The sequence below is a fragment of the Grampus griseus genome, assembly GCF_964374135.1.
Source record: "Grampus griseus genome assembly, chromosome: 10".
NCBI classification, from domain to species: Eukaryota; Metazoa; Chordata; class Mammalia; order Artiodactyla; family Delphinidae; genus Grampus; species Grampus griseus.
The window spans coordinates 83,236,746-83,254,620 of NC_139004.1; the positions used below are offsets into that span (position 1 = coordinate 83,236,746).

Genomic DNA, 17,875 nt, shown 5'->3' on the forward strand with positions numbered 1-17,875 from the left:
TTATTTGGGGCAGCCACATGCCTTGCTACTAATATTATTACTAATATGGAGAAAAGGGAGATTGGATACTGAGGAAACAACCAGATGCCACTGCTGATGGGGAACCACCACTCAGATCAATGTAATTTCTGCCACGTGAGAATGTGGATCCACTATTGCCTAATGATGGCACTTTCTTCAAAAATAAGGCAAAATCTCAGAGTTTCACCTAGAATGTCTGAATTTTAAAATATTGCCTCAACCAAAAAACAAAAAAGGAAAGCCAAAAATAAAAAGTAAAGCATTGTGCAGGCTATATCAAACATACCTGCAGACCATCACTATCGCTTTGCAATTTCTGACAAACTAAGAGTAAAGAATGTATAGGGAGGCCCTTCCCAGTTCAGCTTGGTTTCTAGTTTCAGATAATTTACTTACAGTGCAAAACATCAGTAGGGCATGAGTAAATGAGACACATAAATAATGCTGACAAATGTGGAATCTGGACCATCCCAAAAGATTACTTTCTCAGGAAAAAACACAGCCTTAATTTCTTTGTGTTAGAAAAGGTTCCTATTAATCCTCCAAATCTGTTCACTTGTGCTATTGCAAAATATCCTTTCTTGTGAATACACAACATCACTTTCTATAAGGACCTATTCACACAGGAAACTTCTAACAAGCCACCACCAATAAGGAGGTGATTGAGCTGGGGACCTGTCTATGACACTAAAAGAGGACGAAAAAGATGGCTGAGACAGATGACCTGGCAGCAAAATGGGTTAAATCGTTCAACAAGCAGTGCACAAGTAGAAACCCAAATGGCCAACAGGCAGAAGCAAGGGTTCAGCTTTATAAGTACTCAGGGAAATGCAAATTAAACCTTCAATGAATTACCACTTTGCACCCGACTGCACTGAGGTTACATGAAGATGAAGGGTGATAGGAACTCCCATCCATTGCTGTAGAATGCCCATTGACATGATCTTTTTGGAAATCTGCATACCCCATGACCCAGAGATCCTTTCCTAGGTATACCTCTAGAGAAACTTATGCAAAAGAAAAGGGTTTATAGCAGCATTGTTCACAGTAAGACAAATAAAGAAAACAGCCCAAATATCCCATAACAGTAGAAATGATAAAATTACAGTATTCATACAATGGAATACCATGCAGCAAACAAAATACAGACTAGCTTCACACAACATGATGAATCTCACGATATTTAGCAAAGAAGCAAGACCCAAAATAATATATACATCACCATCCCATGTATATAAGTTCGAAAGCAAACAAAATGAAACTACAGAGAATCATACGTAGGTGATAACAGTATAAAGCAAAACAAGAAAATATGTTCTATACAGCCCAAGCACCTCTGGGGAAAAGGGGGGATTTTTACTGGGAAAGGGGGGTCCACTACACAATGGGGGTGGGGTGGGATCCTGGCAACATTCTTCATCGGGTGCGGTTACGTGGCTGTGTAATTTCTAATTTGTTATTTAAACCATTCATACATGTTTTACACATCCTTCCGGGTGATAGAATTCACCTAAAACTAAGTCAAATCTGGTTAGTGGGTGTAAGGGAGGGTACTGATGAGCAAGCCCGTTGCCATTTAGGAGGCAAGTGTTTCAAACACTGGTGCATTATTCTTAAGTTAACCCTGATCATTTTCAGAGTTTAGAACCTGAAGGATTTCACGTTTGAGCGGACTGACAGTAGCTGAGTGCTTATTTGTTCACCCTCCGAAGAACCCCTGCGGGGGAATTTGCCTGGGAGCCAAGGCCACGTGGATCCACTGAGCTGGCGGAGGCAGCCAGGTCTGGCTTGGGCAGAGAAGGCCCCTCCTGGGGCTGACAGGCAGGCAGCATGGGAGGCTAGGTTTATATGAATGAGGATCAACCTCAGAATCCCAAGGGAGGGCCTCTAAACAGCCGGGAGGTGAGCAAGCCTGGACGGAGATGTCTCTGCCTCGTCCCAGCAGGAAACGCACTCACCCTGTCTGGACGTTCTTTTTTTTTTTTTTAATTTATTTATTTTTGGCTGCGTTGGGTCTTCCTTGCTGCGGGTGGGCTTTCTCTAGTTGTGGCTAGCGGGCTCTGGAGCGCAGGCTCAGTGGTTGTGGCGCACAGGCTTAGTTGCTCCGCGGCATGTGGGATCTTCCTGGACCAGGGATCGAACCCGTGTCCCTTGCGTTTGCAGGCGGATTCTTAATCACTGCGCCACCAGGAAAGTCCTGTCTGGACGTTCTTGACCCGAATGCAACGGAAGTGTTATTTTAAAGACGAACTTGACCAGAACTGCCAAGAGGGACTGCTTTCTCCAGGTCCTAGCCAAAGACAATGCCCATAAATCTACAAGACTAGCTCCTTCTCAGTAACAAACCAGAAACTGCTATTCTTCATCCTTTCAGCAGGAATTCAGATGCCACAATGAAGAACACTGCGTTTTATCTAATTATCTAGGCTGATAATTAGATTAAATACCTGGTAATACCTCCTTTAGGTATTCCAAGTTCCTATTCTGACAGCTTTCTAGAAGGAAGCGGCCCATGACCCACCATTTAGCCACCGCAGCTCTTTTTCCCGTGATGATTCCTTTTGGCATTCCCAAGCCCCTTTCACAGGCTCTTGTTTTTCTTTACTGACCGCAAAAACCCTGTAGGAATGTGCCAACCTCACTCATTTTTGAGAGAGCCACATGGCTGGCAGAGCTGAGGCCACCCTTTGTGTGCGCTGGAGCAGTTGTGTGGAAACAGCCACCCCCAGCAGATGTGTGCACCTGTTTGTGCCTAATTGGGAACTTGCCCACAGTGACAAGCAGCCACCTGCCATTCTCAGGCTGGAGGACGAGGGAGTGCGTGCAATTAGCAAACTGTGGTGCTGGCACTTGTGGAGCAAACGGATCACTGAATGAGATCCTCAAAGATGGCAGCTGTCAATGCTTGGTGTGGAAGCACCCTTCGGTTTCTAGGACAGTTTAAAAAAAAAAAAAGCCCAAGCCCCAAACTTCCCTTTTCTTTTTGATGCTAACGCTCTTCCTTAACTGAAATTGCAAGCAAAGGTGCCTACAAAGCACGTTACATATAATGACCCAATGGAAATGAGCGTAGAAACATCACCAAGACATAAATTAAGCTCTTTAAAAAGTAACTTGGGACTGGAGTCTTGCATGAGTATAACTCATGCATATGCAAATGTAAAAAAGCTATAGTTAATGCCTGTTGAACACTCAAGATAAAGTCTACCATGTAGCCTAAGGGGCCTCCAAGACCGCAAGCAAGTTGTCACAGCTGGGAGCTCTATTTAATACTGTGCTATGTGCAAGCTAAAGATTTACTGTCTTTAGGAACTGGTGTAAATTAGAAACGTTTGCCAGTCTTCTGGAGTTGCCTGTACAGAGGCTGGTGACAAGTCACTTCCTTATCTATGCTTGCTAGAGAGCTGGGGTGGCCGTCAAAGTTTTGCACTATACTGAAGGAATGGTCCATGGCAATGATCATAACGGCCAGAAAAACTGTATTTAATGTCTGTTAAATGGTGTAACAGGTGTCAACTCAATTACTAAAGCATTCCAGCTGGATCCAGTGTTTAAGGAGGACAGCTTGCTTAAACATGCTATTATTAGAAGGATCTTGGATACTGAATAGAAACACTAATTTCCTCAACTAATCTACCAGCATTGATCAACACCTTGGTCGTTAGCAGTTTAAGGTATGTTCTCAGTTTACTTAGAGCATTTGCTCACTGGCCAGATTACCTTCACATCACCCATTTTTAATTTTAAAAAAAAATCATGTTTCTTTCAGTTATCTGGGAACTTGGCCTTCAGTGATGAATCTAGTTTATTATCTCCTTGACTTAATAACTAGGGAGTTCTAACAGTAAATTTGTCTCCACTAATTCCTAGGTAAAGGGATATTAAAGGTTGACAAGCATGAGAAAACACAGGAGTTCTTTTACAATCCCCTGACTAGCAGCATCCCTATTATCTGAGAACTTGTTAGAAATGCAAATTCTCGAGCCCACCCCAGACCTACAGAATCAGGAGGGCAGAAGCTGGGACCCAGCGATCCGTTTAATAAATGACTTGAGAACCACAGGAACAGAATAACAGAACAAACACATCATAAAACAAAGGGAGATTTTCAAGCAAGAGATAGCAATCTACAGTTTAAAACAGGAAAGGAGGTCAAAGAGGCTGAGGACAGCCCAGGAGGTTAGTTTCACAAGACTCTTCGAGGCTGAGCCAGCAGTTATACAGAGTGGATACCTTCATTCAGTCCCTAAAAAAGAAAGGCTTTGAACGACAGCTCACACTCACTGAGCATTACTAGGTTTCAGAGACTGGACAAAAACCTCTCTCTACAGGTTATGCTATTATCACCAGCATCCCCATTACATAGATGTGAAAACTGAGATTTAAGAGAGATTTAAACTCAAACGGCAAGAATGTAGCAAATATGGGGCTTCCCTGGTGGCACAGTGGTTGAGAGTCTGCCTGCCGATGCAGGGGACACGGGTTCGTGCCCCGGTCCAGGAGGATCCCACATGCCACAGAGCGGCTGGGCCCGTGAGCCATGGCCGCTGGGCCTGCGGGTCCGGAGCCTGTGCTCCACCACAACGGGAGAGGCTGCAACAGTGAGAGGCCTGCGTACCGCAAAAAAAAAAAAAAAAAAAAAGAAAGTAGCAAATATGACTCCAAGCCTGTGCTTGAACCACTCTGTCTAACTCCTCTAATTCCAAAAAGAGACAGAAAATGGGGGGAGGAGGAGGTGAGGAGATGGAAGGCTTCTGCCAGCTTAACTCGAGGCTTCAGAATTTATAATTATAGTGGCCTCTCATCGATTCTACTAAAGTTAGTTTCTGGGACTTCCCTGGCGGTCCAGTGGTTAGGACTCCGCGCTTCCACTGCAGGGGGGCATGATTCCTGGTGGGGGAACTAAGATCCCGCATGACGCACGGTGTGGCCAAGAAATAAAATTTAAAAAATAAATAAATAAAAATAAAGTTAGTTTCTTCGGTGAGGATAGGCTGCATTTTTTCAACCAGATAATCTGGATTAGCCAAAAACTGGATTAAACCACAAAGATCTGAACACGGATAAGAAGATTGAATATGTGTTATCACTCAATGTTTCTTAAACCCAACCAAAACCACTACAGGCTATAGTTGTCCCCTGATAGCAAAGATACCAAATTTAGTTTTAAACAATTTAAGAGCCACAAAATCAGACCCGTCATTTTCAGCAGAATTTTAAAACAGGGCACCCAAATCCGCCTGAGAAGCCCAACACCCAACAAAGTTTCCTTAAAACACACGAGGTGTTCCTGATGCCCGATTTTTTAATCTTGACTAAAAAAATTCACAGTAAAATATCTACCCCTGTCGAGTTCTCTCTTTTAGAGAACAGAGGGCTTGGGAGGTGCTGCAGAAAGTTGGAAACAAATTGTCATCATTCATAGTCAATCATACACCAAGGCAGAAAGCTAGGGCTCAAATCCACCCCATTCTAAAGCCACCACTGGTTGTTGCAGTTTAGTCAAACTGCTCACAGACTGAGACGATTTCATAATAGCTAAAATAAAGTGCCCGCCTCACTTTCCACCCCTCCACACCAAACCCTGCCAGCTGATTTAGGCAAGCTGATTTGGTGTGTCCGACCCTGAGTTCTCAGGGGGAAACAGGGCCCGCTGATGTTAAAGACTTACCCAGGGGCCCCTCGGAGAGGTGGCGCTAGATCGAGAGGACCAGTGGCTGCTTGTCTGGTTCTCTGGACTCCAGGTCAAAGTGGAGCAGCCGGGGAGGAGAAGGAAGCAGAGGAGGGAACTGGAAAGGCAGGAGGCGGCCGGGGGGAGGGGCCGGAAAAGCCAGGCGGGCTGGGCCAGACCTTGCCCCCTCTCCTCCCAAGTCACAGGGTCTTTCCAATCTTGGAATTTTCTTCCCACCGCGTTTGAACAGCTCTTGATCACGCCTCAAGCCAAATCAGGTGGTCACCATTTGCAGAGCGGAAAGTGAGACCTGAAAGGAGCCCTTCTCCTGGCCTCCCCCTTAAGCTAGGGATGCTCCCCCAGCACTTCTGGGAGAAGGAGGGATGCCCTCCATTCATCTTAACCCATTGAAGCTCCTTCCCTGGGGATCAGGCGTGAGCACACGTTTCTAGGCTGCCTCTGGTTTGCAGCTCCCTCTGACCACTCAGCCCCTTCACAGGACAATAAATGAAACTCTTGTGGCTTTAAAGGAGACTGTCCTGGGCATGTGCTGTGTGGCAGACAAGTGCTCAGCATTTTACTTATACAAAATACAAAAAAAGAACTCATTTAATTCTTATGGCGAACGTAGATGTAGGTGCTATTTCTAACTTACAGATAAGGAAACTGAGGCTTAGAGAGGTCACCTGGCTGCCCACTGTCCCACCAGAGCTGGCACATGGGCAGCCAGGGTTGGGACACAGGCTACTGCAAAGCTGCCACATACTTAGAAACAAATCAACAGAGCAGCCTACCAGCTGGCCCTAGACTTGTAATGTGCAGTAATAAGGTAAGGACTTCGAACTGGATACAGTCCCAGGTCTCCATGTTTGTAGGACGTTTGTGGTCTTAGATAAACTAACCTTTGTGAGCCTCGGTTCCTCATTATAAAGACAGGGATAGTGACCTGTCTTATAGGGTTCTTGGGAAGATGCTACGAAGCTATGTTGCTATGAAGGCACCTGCCTATGTTCAATAAATGTGTTCCTTCATTTCTGATCACAGCCCATGAAACCAACAATTATAAACACTTTATTTCTACCATTCTCAGAACAGGCTGCGGGTGGATTACTACCACTGAGAAGAATCCCCAGTGGGCGATCTTAGATTAGAGTTGCCAGATTAAATATTTAGAACACACACTCAAAAAGTTATTCGTTGTTTGTTTTATTTGCTCAATCTGGCAACCCTAAGGGCTGGTAATAAGCCACATGGGAAAAGAACTTTGGAAGGGACTTGGCAAGTCCCAGGTTGTAAGTGGCTTTAGGATTGGTTCAACAGAACCCACAATAACTGGTGGAATTTCAGCCTTGAAACTTGCTCCTCCAACATCATGACCAATCCATGGAATTTGTGTCAGATCCCTCTCACCTCAGCACTCTACCAAAGAGACAAGAAACCGGTGTGCGTTCTGGGGAACACAGCGTCCACTCAGCTAGAATTCCGTTGCTGTTAAATTTCTGTCTGTGGCCTAACTTGTAACAAAGGACGAATTACTCTGTCCATCTGCGGGCTTGATAGGGATCAACTGTCAAACTACATTTTTTTTTTAAGTCTAAAGAATTTCTAATAATAATGAAAATGTGATGAGAGATTTTTCTAAACATTAGTCAGCTTGCCAAGGACTCTGATCCTGTCTACTTTGAAACTTCAACTCTTTTAGAAGAAATGTAATCCATAAGGATGACTTTCGCTGAGAATTAGGTTAACATGAAAATTTGTAAATATTTAAAATAAAAACATTTTAGAAATTCAGAGAGACAGAGGGTAGAATGGTGGTTGCCAGGAGTTGGGGGGAACCCAGTGAGATTCCAAGGTCTGAGCCAGCGCTGATGACATTCCATTGCTGCCAGAAACAAGCTATGAAGAACTGTCTGGCATGTGGGTCCAGGAGTTCGCCAAAGTCTAACTGCATTTGCATTATCAGCCCAAAGCAGTAGATACTGTTAAACATCTTTTGGATTCACTCTTGAGGAATTATCAAGTGGAAAGGCTGAGGAGAAATTCAGAGGATGGGGGTTAAAATCCAAGTACCACCATATGTGGAACAGATATGTGACCGTGATCACTACGTCTGTCTCCACATCTGCAGAATGAGGATCTCAATGGCTATAATTTGAGAAGCAGATGATAAAAGTACACAGGAATACCTGGCACCTAATAGATGATGATGAAAGCAGGGTGCACAATGGTGGAGTGAAAAAAGCATGACCTCTGCCATCAGATGGCTTGAGTTCAAACCCTAACTCCATATGGTAACCAGCTGTATGACTTGGGCAAGCTACTCAACTTCTCTGAACCTCAGTATCTTCATCTATAAAATGAGGCTAGGGACTTCCCTGGTGGTCCAGCAGTTAAGACTCCACGCTTCCACTGCAGAGTGCATGGGTTCGATTCCTGGTCAGGGAACTAAGATTCTGCATGCCGCAGGGTGTGGCCAAAAACAAATAAATAAATAAATGAAGTACAAAATGTAAACATCAGGAAAAATATTTAAAAAATAAAATGAGCATAATGATACTACCTAGCTCATATTGTTGATACCAGGGTAGCAACTGAGTATTTAGGAAGCTTTTAAAAATGAGTATTCCAGGTGCCAGGCACCGTTGTAACCCTTTCACGTGCATTTTCTCTCTCGATTTTCACAGTGCCCTTATGAAGTCAAGGTTGTTACTCCCCGTGCTTCAGACCTGGGAGATCAAACATAGTGAAATCAGAAAAGGGTAAGAGGTTCCCAGACATATATGCAAAAAGGCTGTTTTGCAGAATTCTGTGTGGTTCCAGCTTCCTCAATGGAGTACCCATTTAGACACCTACAAGAGGACCCCTTCTTTAACAATCCATTCAACACCCGGGCCTTCCCAATGCTTTACAGTTTTCAACAGCCAGGACCAAGCTACAATTTGCAAGGCCCAGTGAAAAATCAAAATGTGGAGCTTCTTTGGGAAAAAATCATGGAGAATTTCAAGATTTCGAGACAGAAGAGCATCAAACCAAGAGTGGGGTCCTTCCGAGCAGGGGGCCCTGTGTGACTGCACAGATCACACACCCATGAAGTCTGCCCTGCCAACAGCTTTTTCCCTGGTAGGTTTCCACTGTCTTAATTGCTTCCTTTCTGCTTGCCCAGCCTCAGGCGCCTGTGCTGAGAACTGAACGAGCCTGTTCACAGAGGCGCGCAGGCCCCTGGGGGCCAGCAGGTTCTGGGCAGGGCCTCCCATATATGGGGGGGGAATCACAGGCTTGCTGCTCTGGGGTGGCAGGGAAGGGCTTTAAGCCTTGGTTTGGGAAGTTTCCGTTAGGCCAAGTGGGTAGTGTTCCATGAATCTTACATTCATTTTGAAAAAGGATGCAGTGCAGGAGATCTCTAGGTCACTGTGCTAAGCTCTGAGGTTTTAACAAGACAAAATAACATTTAAAAAAATTCTGACATAAGCACTATATCTTCATTTTCAATAAATGAAAACACACTGACATGCAAAGAAGGAAAACTGTAAACATTTCTATCCCCACCATCCCGAGACAACTGTTAGTCATGACAATAGTACCAGCTTAATTTTTTTTACCCCTACCATAAACCAGGCAGGGCACAATGCACTATTAACACTGTATTGCACATCTGAACGCTGCTAAGAGAGTAGATCTTAAACGTCCTCATCACAAGGAAAAAAAAAGTTTTGTAGCTATGTATGGTGTTGGATGTTAACCAGACTTATTGCGGTGATCATTTTGCAATATATACAAATACTGAATCATTATGCTCTATACCTGAAACTAATATAATATTACATACCTCAAAAAAAAACATATCTCAATAAAAAAAAATTTTTTATAAAAGAACTGTAATTATTCCCACTTACAGATGGGAAACTGCAGCTTGGAGATGTTCAGTAACTCAGCTAAGATTATTCACCAGTGAGAAGTGGGCTCTGGAATCCAGTTCAGCTTTGCCTAACTTCAGAATCTACTCTACAACAGTCTATGTGGTAGAGAGATCTGTAGGTGTGCAGAAAGAATATACTAGAACTTCTTTCTTTTTTTTTTTTTGGCTGTACCACGTGGCTTGCAGGATCTTAGTTCCCCGACCAGGGATGGAACCCTGGCCCTAGCAGTGAAAGCGCTGAGTCCTAACCACTGGACTGCCAGGGAACTCCCAATACTAGAACTTCTAATGATATTTATTTTTATTCATTCTTGGAACATGTTACTCTATCTCTTTCCTTTTGATACATTACTCTTTTGACAATAGTTTATAATGTATGTGATGTCAATATAGTTCTACATGTACATAACTATATAATTAAGTAAATAATTAAAAGTATATGCATATTGAGAATGAAAGGGGCTGTATGAACAAAAAAATTGAGGGGCTCCTGCACGATGCTACAACTTAAGGACCAGTTTTTATATCTGTATCATGTATTTGAACATATTGGTATATATAATTTTTTTATAAAAATGGATAATATATATATGCTTTTTTCCTACTTCCTATATTGTAATCATTTTTCCATGTCAATAAATATTCACCTACAACAATATTTTAATGTAAGTATTGGGCTCCTCAAGGATTAATTTTGGTAAGTAAGATCTGATGATGTAGAACAAGGATCTGATATCCATCCTCAAGTCCTATGCCTTCACCCCACCCCCACTCCAATGAACAGTAGAATATACTTAACTATCTGGAAGCCAGGGATTCTTCTTAAAAATGCATCTCTCTTCCCAAAAGAACTGAAATCAGGGTCTCAAAGAGATGTTTACCTATTTTTGTTCATATCAGCATTACTCATAAGAGTACAAAAGTGGAAGTACCCCAAGTATCCATCCATGGATGAATGGCTAAACGAAGTGGTATATACATACAATGGAATATTAGCCTTCAAATACAGGCAATTCTGACACACACTACAACATGGATGAACCCTGAGGACACCATGCTGAGTGAAAGAAGCCAGTGACAAAAAAACAACTACTGGGGCTTCCCTGGTGGCGCAGTGGGTGACAGTCCACCTGCCGATGCGGGGGACACGGGTTCGTGCCCCGGTCTGGGAGGATCCCACGTGCCGCGGAGCGGCTGGGCCCGTGAGCCATGGCCGCTGAGCCTGCGCGTCCGGAGCCTGTGCTCCGCAACGGGAGAGGCCACAAGAGGGAGAGGCCCGCGTACCGCAAAAAAAAAAAAAACAAATACTGCATGATTTCACTTCCATAAGGCACCCAGAAAAGGCAGATTCATAGAGACGGAAAGTAGAATGGCGGCTGTTAGAGGCTGGGGGCGGAGGGAGAGGGGTTATCACTCAATGGGCACAGAGTTTCCATTTTGCAAGATGACAGATCTTGGAGATGGATGCGGTGATGGTTGCACAGCAATGTGGATGTACTTAATGCCACTGAACTGTACACTTAAAAATGGCTAAGATGGTAAAACAACAACAGCAACATCATCTCAAATGCATCTCAGTATACTAGATGGGACTTAGTGGAACCAGACTCCCAAGTACTAAGTCTCCATTCTGTACCGGGCACCCTGCAAGGTGCTTGATCTCACTCAATCCTCACAACGAATCTCCGAAAGAAAAGGGACCTTAGGTTCAGATGGCTTTAAAACTGCCTCAAGGTCGCACCACTAGCAGATGAGGAGGGCTTGTTTCACTCAACCTCATGCCTGCCTGTCTGAGTCCAGGGCCCAGGCCTTTCTCCAGTGTCTCTTATAAAGGATGTAGAAGGATCGTGGCTCAGGAATAAAAGGAAGGCCGGAAACTCAGTCTGCCTCCATCACAGCCCTCGCTTGGTCCAATGCCTCTCACGTTGTAGGTATTAGGTGTTCAATCTACAGGAGTGAATAAGGTCGAGCAATGAGAAGAAGACAAGGTATTCCAAAGGCACTGCTGACTGCGTGCTCATTTCCGGCCTTCTCCCTCTTAAGCTATGTCCTCAAGTGACTAATATTAGCCTCGGGGCCACTCCAGTGATAACACCACTTACCATGGTAGAGTCCACTGCCTGCTGTCCTCACTGCCTTCTATCAGGGACAGCAAGGATCCATGGAGGCCTCCTGATACAAGTGTAAGACAAAATGGTAAATCTGAGATGGTCAGGGAGACCTGGGGACTGTAGGTCTGGTCCTGTCAACCTGAATTGTCATGGATATGTCACTTGTTAGTTCATCAGCTATGAAATGAGGGTTCCAATTCATAGTATTGGGCAGCCCTAACATTCTCTGCACAGAGCAGATGAAAAAGCACCCACTGTATGGGATGGATGATTCCTTCCAAATTCAGGGCTCTTCAGAAAAAGCAAGTTCAGAACTTGATGAATATTTACCCCAAGAGTTACTGGAATTAAAATCGAGGGATGCAATAATCTGGCAAGGAGTACCAAGAAAAGGTCTGCCAAAACTGCTTATCTTGTAAAGGCATTTTAATACTGAGCTTTCAGCAAATAAATAATCCCCTGCTTCACAAAGTGAAGTCCATAGAACACTGCTCTGGCAGGAGACTCACACATCAGGGACAAATAAGTGTTGGAAACACTGTTTATGTGTCTACTTCTGGGAGACCCGCCACGCACATGAGCAGATTCGAACTTCATCGGAAAGAACTCTGTTTAGCTTTTAACCACGTATTTCCCACACTTATTTGTCTGTGGTTCCCTATGTGTTCTTATCTTGTTTGTTTATTCAACATAGCAACTCTACACATCTGGCCAAGCCATGGGGAAATGTTAAACCATAATATGGTAATATAAACATAATCCACACACAATCGCTTAATCTCACTTGTAACATGGGAATAATATTCCACCAACCTCATGGATGGAGACAATGAGTTAATGTTTGTAAAACAGGTTAAACAGCCTGACACGTAGAATTATTTACCAATCATTAAAAATAAATGAAATATTAATGTGCTGAACTGATTAATAAAAGAACCTATGTGTATCTTTAAGTCAAACCTTAAAATAGAGTCATGACACCAGGAGAGAGAAAAGCCATTTCTTAATAGGTTTTTCACAAAAGTGTTTTGCTGATTCATTACAGCCCTGGCCTGAAATCAGACAGAAACGTTAAATTTCTGTCAAGTCAGCCTTCTTTATTCTGCCAGCAAGGAAGGTAATGATTCTTACATTAAATACAAAAAAAGGAGATACAAAAAAGGAGACTCCTGACAAAGGTGGAGAGCATGAGGCGTGGAGTCCTAATTGGGCCACTCTCTAAGCCATGTGACCTAGACAGTCAACTACTTACTCCCTCCAAAGCTGATTCCCTCTCTGTAAAATGGGGATACCAGTAGCGCCTGTCATCACGGGATTGGTGGAAAGGTTAAACATATTAACAATAATAATAGTAATACCAAGTAATAGAGACAAAGAAACTGAGTTCCAGAGAGGTTAGTTACCCACAGTAATACAGCAAGTGCCTGGGCAATTAAATTCCAAAGCTCTTGTCTTCACTCCTGCCTCCCCATTGATGTGAATAAGGACATACTCAGCACAGCACCTAGCCCACGGGAGCTGCTATTTTTATCATTGTAACTGATTTTAAAGGTCCCGGAAATGGAATGATATTTTAGAGCTTCAAGTGCTCTAGAGGTGTAAGAGTAGAAGTTCTTTAAAGTCTTTGCTTGTTCCCCCCTCCCTTCATTAACTACTCTCAAGGCATCCAGAGAAGTTCCTCTCCCATGGGAAAACAGCTGTTCCCAGTAGCACAGCTGTAAATTGTGAATTATTCCTTCCCATTTGAAGCTAGGTGACAATATGCCTTCATGGTGACCCAGTACTGAATTGTAAATTGTAGTCACTCACTCTTTCTTATAAGCAAAAAGTGCCCTAGTCACATAGTTCCCTTAGTAATTTCCACCTTTCAGGATCTTAAAAAGAAAAGAAAATGCTTTGCTTTTACAAACTCATTTGCGGCTGGCTCAGTGATGAAACCTTGCCTCCTTGCCGTGTCAGCTTTCAGGAATCCTGTGTTTGTCTGTGTTGTGTTACCCGAGTAGCTTGTTATCTTTGCAGCTTAAGGGCTGACTTGGAAATTCAGGCTGTCAACTATTTAAAGAAAAAAGTCCCCATGCCACTATTTTAATTAACTTTCAGAGAGCAAGGTTTCCTACTGGTCATGATAATGTTAACTTAAAATACTCAAGGAAACAGGGCAGGAAACAAAATAGGGGAGGACTGTTGTTTTTAAAGGCATTCTAGGAAGAAGAGTTTGAGCAAAGCCATAAAGGCGAAATAGTGAAAGCATGTGAAGAAAAGAGAAGAGAGGCAGGAACAGATATTAAGGTGTATGAGCAGTAGAGTGTGGGAGGTTAAAATGTATAATGCAGATTATGGGGGACCTTGAATGCCAAGTTAGGGTTTTGGAAGATGGGTGTCTGTGCAATGAGAAACTGTAAGAGGTGTCTGGAAGTCAACAACAATGATCGCATTTATCTCTTAGTAAGATACCAGGGGGTTATGTGCAGGTGGTAGTATACAACGGAATCAGAACAGATCTGGGAACTTACTGGCTATGTGACATAGTCTCTTTGGCCCTAAAATTTCCATCTATTAATTTGTTAAATGGTGATGATAACAACTGTGGTGGGAATTGAATGAAATCAGGCATTGACTTTTAAAATAATGTCACAGAAAGCAGGCAAAGAAACAACACACACACACACACACACACACACACACACACACACATCCTTTTACAGTCAGGCTGAGTGGAGGAGACTAAGGGCTGAGAAAGCCAGCGTTCTGATAAAGACAAGGAAAGAAGGGAGGTGTCTGACAGATGGACAAGAAGGTGGGAGGGAAAAGAGAAAATCCTTAGAGATGATTCAAGAGAGAATGGTGGTTACTCAAGGGGAGACATTGGAGGAGGAGTTGGTCTGGGGGCTGGGATGGTGGCGGGTTCAGCTTTGGAAATTCTAAATTTGAGAAAGAAGACCATATTCACGAGGAGTGGGTGGACCACAGCAGCCTCAAGAATTAGGTGTTCAATCACTGTTTTAATTGAAAAAGCCACATTGCCCTGGTCTAGGAGGGTAATAATTGGGGACTTTTTCTGATCCACAATCAAACCTCAGTGACGTTCTAAAAGCTAAGAGCTGCAGCCACTGACATGTAAACAAACAGAGAAGTGGAATTCAGAACTGCCACGGAGGTAGCTCTTGATAGAAAGTCAAATTTCTCTGGAAGGAAGGCCCCTGCCTAAGTACCTCTGCATCCTAGTTGCCTAGATGGGTGCGGACCCATTTCAGGCATTTAGGAGACGTCACTGGATAAAGCTATGAAGTTTGTATAATTTTAGTTTAGTGGTATCAAGAATGCATAAATTCCATTTCAGCGCTTCATACTTTGCCTCCTTTGAGGAATTTCCCTTTGCTTGTTCGCCACCTGAGAAACATCACTTAAGAAAATAATCACAGGGACTTCCCTGGAGGTCCAGTGGTTGAGACTTCACCTTCCAATGCAGGGGGTGCGGGTTCGATCCCTGGTTGGGGAGCTAAGATCCCACATGCCTCAGGGTCAAAAAACCAAAACATAAAACAGAAGCAATATTGTAACAAGCTCAAAAGGGACTTTAACAAATGGTCCAAATCAAAAACTCTTTAAAAAAAAAAAATCACAGACAACCCCAATCCCAACTACACAAAGATGTTCATCAAAGCATTATTTATATCAGCAAAAAATGGGAAACAATTCATATTTAAGACAACAGGGGAGTGATAAATTATGTCCATCAATTTGATGGAATATGAAAGTGGAGACTGCAGGAACCGTTCTAAGTACTTTGTATATATTAATTCATTTGGTCATCATAGCAATTCTGTGGGGTGTATACTGTTAGTATAAGTCCCATTTTACAGATGAGGAAACTGAGGCTTGGTGAGTTTAAATAACTTGTTCAAGATTATATAGGTAATAAGTGGCAGACCTGGGATTTGGGTGAGGCTTTCTGGTTCTAGCGTCTTTACTCTGATCACTACACCACACCGCTGCATGGTATTTTTAAATTTTTGGCCTGATTTTCTTAAATTAGTTTTATAATAGAACTTTGGAGGAAAAATATACCCTCTCCATTCAGGGGAGGAGGAGATCAGATAGGGAAGGGGTGGTGACAGTCAACCAGAATTCTGCTTCATTATATACCCAATGACAAAAGTTCACATTTCCTATTCTTTCTTTCACCCTCATCAGTAATAACTAATGCTCGTAAAACAAACTGTCATCTACAAAGTCCTTAAACATCATTCGTAGCCTCAAAACTACCCTGCCAAGTCCCATTTTCCTTAATCCCAATTTACAGATGAGAAAACCGAGGCTGAGAACGGACAGAGGGCATTCAGGGTCACGGTGCTAGTTTCTTGATTCCTAGTCCCAAGCTCCTTCTACTACTCAGTGTGGTTTAGACAATTCCAGAACAGTGTCCTCCATTTCTTTAGTCTAGTAATCACTCAGGAAACCACCAGGAACACACTGAAATTAAGGAAAAGGATTGGTTTGTGCTTGGCCAGACTGACTCACCAACCTTGAAATCCTAGGGCTAAAACGTCTGTACTACCCAAGGACCGTTCCTTCTAAGCCTTCTCCTGCCATAGGCAAGCGATCTTCCCTAAGGAAGGTTTGTGGAATCAATCTTTCTCTTTGATTCTTTCCCCTGACACGTGATTACAGCTTCTTCAGACCCTACTACATCTCAAAAGCCTCTTCAGAGGTTGCCAAGAGATGGGACAGGATGATAATGATGAGGGCAATAATGATACTATAATAGTTAATAATAATAGCCAAAGCGTATAGAGAGCTTGCTACATGCCAGATACCGCCCTGGGCAATGTTTACATACAATTAATCTCACAACAGACCTACGAAGGAGGTACCATTTTCCTGATGAGGAAATGAAGCTCAGAGGGTGTCCATCACACGCTTGACCGGGAGAAAGTGGGGGAGGAAGGGTTAGCGGTTCACAGACCGCAGAGGCTGAGCTGTTGGCTCAGAAGCCCTCATTTATAAATCAACTTCAGACTCACCCCCTACACGATGGAATTCCTCACATATCTGATCTTCCTAGGAAACATGGCTCCTCCAGGGAAGACAACAGTGGAGAACACAGCCGCTCTTGATGTTAATGACCTAGAGACTAATTTATCCTCTTTTCATGCTCTGACATTTTCTTTTAATTAAAACAAGTTCGGTGTTCATTGATCTTTATGAGTCCTTCAAAGCATATTTCCTAACCTAAAATTTTTTAAAAAATAATATAGCACAAAACAGAGCTAAAAGGAGAGTGTGGTGAGTGGATCATGGCGTGCTAAGTGGAAGCCTCAGTCATTCTACCGCATTAAATGGGCAGATGTGGAAAGTGCTTGGAGTTTCTGAGGTGAAGCATGACTCCATGAGTGGACGTTTTCAAGCTTGGAAGGCATTACTTGGTTATCAGCCTGTTCAGCACACTAGTCAAAGCCTTGGCTGGGAATGAGTACTAGTTGATCTGTAAATAATCTACAGGTAAAGGTTAACCAGCAGTGGAACATTAACACTGTAGAGGCGAGGCTTTGTGGGTCATTGGCCTGTGAGCTGCTTCGAATTGGAGGTCTTGCCTCCACCTTTAACCCTTTCTACTACCCCCACGCAACTATTGCATTAAAAGAACAGAATGGAGCAGATAGAGGGTGAATTCAAATATAAACACTCTCTGACGATTTGGCCAGTTAGGCAGTTAGAACCAGTAAGTGCCTCGGTGGCAACAATACAACTGTTAGGTCAAATATATGAAGGGTGAGGCCCCTTTAGGGCAGCTGCAAAAAGAAAGCCCCTATTAATCCCTTAACTAAGCAGCTGATGGATTTAATCTTTTTGTGCTTACGGTATAATTCTTTAAACACAGGATTATTATAAATTTAAAGAATCAGCACGGGCTACCCAAGTTTTTTATAGATTTCTTCGTCTTTCTCACAGATGATGGAAAATAGAACTTTGGAGGACTTCTGAGTACAATCTGCTGTCACTCTGGCTTGCAAAGCTTCATTCCCGGATTCATTCACAAAAAGAATAGGTCTCTATTTGAAGAGGAAAGAGACCTCAGTCTCTCGCCTGGGGATCTACTTTCTTTTGCTTTGCATCCATTGTTATTTAAAATAGCATTAAAAGATTCAGCTA

The 17,875-nt window shown here is 43.1% G+C and overlaps 1 protein-coding gene across 3 annotated transcripts in view; it reads right to left on the reverse strand.

Annotated features, from left to right (window-relative positions):
- FRMD4B (FERM domain containing 4B) overlaps window positions 1–17,875 on the reverse strand; it is a 234,114-nt gene that overhangs the window by 51,244 nt on the left and 164,995 nt on the right. The gene's annotated exons all lie outside the window — the stretch shown is intronic.